Source organism: Oryctolagus cuniculus, chromosome 12 (genome assembly GCF_051225735.1).
Source record: "Oryctolagus cuniculus isolate XC-2025 breed Fujian yellow rabbit chromosome 12, ASM5122573v1, whole genome shotgun sequence".
NCBI lineage: Eukaryota > Metazoa > Chordata > Mammalia > Lagomorpha > Leporidae > Oryctolagus > Oryctolagus cuniculus.
In genome coordinates this window covers 103,297,701-103,299,667 of record NC_142878.1, presented here as the reverse complement: position 1 = coordinate 103,299,667, position 1,967 = coordinate 103,297,701, and the positions used below count along the sequence as shown (strand labels likewise).

At 47.7% G+C, this 1,967-nt stretch overlaps 1 long non-coding RNA gene across 1 annotated transcript; it reads right to left on the bottom strand.

Moving 5' to 3' along the window:
* Window positions 1-365: 365 nt before the first annotated feature.
* LOC149123199 (uncharacterized) lies at window positions 366-1,212 on the bottom strand. Its single transcript, XR_016217644.1, has 2 exons — window positions 1,120-1,212; window positions 366-591 (listed from the first exon to the last, which is right to left on the bottom strand). It is a non-coding gene; the product is annotated as an uncharacterized LOC149123199 (long non-coding RNA).
* Window positions 1,213-1,967: the final 755 nt, after the last annotated feature.

Genomic DNA, 1,967 nt, shown 5'->3' with positions numbered 1-1,967 from the left:
TGGGATTTCTTTGTCACATACAAATATCTATGAAATGGGGTGAGCACTGGGACGCAGCCAGTTAAGCTGCTGCTTGGGACATCTGATGCCCACATCCCATATCACAGTGCCAGTTCAAGTCCTGGACTGCTGGAGTCCCGGTTCCTCTGCTTTTGACCCAATTTCCTGCTAACACCTGAGGAGGCAGTGGATGATGACACAGTGAGTGGGTCCTGGCCACCTGTGTGGGAGACTCGGATGGAGTTCCTGGTTCCTGGTTTCAGTCCAGCCCAGCTCGAATGGTGGCAGGCATTTAGGCAGTGAGCCAGCAGTTCTCTCTCTATATATATTTTCTCTCTCTCTCTCTCTCTCTCTCTCTCTCTCCCTGCTTTGCAAATAAATAAATAAATAATGTTTTTAAAAATCTGTAAAAAATAAAAATAAAAACACAAGCAAGCATAAACATCTTGAATATTTTTATCACCCCTTAAGGATAAAGTTATTTTACCTGAAAAGTGCATTCCGCAGCCACAGTGGCGTCCTTGAACCTGCATTCAAAGTGACGTTGGAGAAGGGAACCCAGCCTGCTTTCGCTGTAGCAGAGGGCAGAGCCTGGGAGAGAACAGGTGGAAATCCATACAACACGCCGGGAGCTCTCCCATCAGGGCATTACCTGGAAAAAGGCTCTGCCAGGAACTCTTGTGAAATTAGTAATTACAATCAGGTATCTCTCATAATAATCACCAGAGCTATACATTCTAATGAGCAAATTCATATTCATCACTCCTCTTATTCTGAGCAATAGCCCTGTAAGGTAAGAGCTATCTTTATCCCACTTTGCATTTGGAAACTATGTTAATACTCCAAGCACACGGTAGTGATCCGTCCCCCTGTGCACAGGAAGCTTCCAGAAAGCACAGTTGGTTTGACTTTTTGCGGGGGTCACCCTCCACGGGAGGGGGGATGGAGGTTTCAGATAACATGCTGGCCTCCACCCTCCTCCCAAACCTGTTGATCAGACCCAAGTCTCTGTTTTGCTAATTACAGCTTTGTTATCCTAAATGTTTCATCTGCTTTAAGCGGTAGGATCCTCACAAGGCCCACCATTTTTGTGAGGCATAGAGTGACTAGGTACCTTACCCAAGGCAGCACAGCTGGAATGGAAATGTCGAAATTTGAACCCAAGTCTTCTGGCTTCAGGTAGACAGATCATGGCTGTTTCCACATAGCTGTTAGGAAATAATGAGTTTATGTTTTTAAAGGCTTGTAAGTAAACAAACCAGAAAACCAAGGATCATACGTGATAGAGACTTGTTATCTGCCCCTTTCAGGGGAGAAAACTGACCCCTGAAATACACCACTTTCCTACACCACCTGCTGAATGAAGGCGGGGCTAACGGCCCACACCCTTCCTCGGAGACCCCTCCTCACTGTGACAGTAGGGGCAGGAGGGGGTAATCGTGTTTGTATAGAACTTGTGGTTTCTTTTTTTTTTTCCTTCTTCATACTATTTGTTGAACTCTTTTACTTAGTGTAAGGTTAACATTATGATCATTAAGTAAACTAAAGATGGATCAAGCCAGCACCGCGGCTCAACAGGCTAATCCTCCGCCTTGCAGCACTGGCACACCGGGTTCTAGTCCCGGTCGGGGCGCTGGATTCTGTCTTGGTTGCCCCTCTTCCAGGCCAGCTCTCTGCTGTGGCCCGGGAGTGCAGTGGAGGATGGCCCAAGTCCTTGGGCCCTGCACCCCATGGGAGACCAGGAGAAGCACCTGGCTCCTGACTTCGGATCAGCACGGTGTGCCGGCTGCAGCGCGCCGGCCGCGGTGGCCATTGGAGGGTGAACCAACGACAAAGGAAGACCTTTCTCTCTGTCTCTCTCTCTCTCACTGTCCACTCTGCCTGTCAAAAAAAAAAAAAAAAAAAGATGGATCTTGGTAAAAATTAAGAGTGGGAATGAGAGAGGGAGGAGGAAGAAGGGTTGGGGT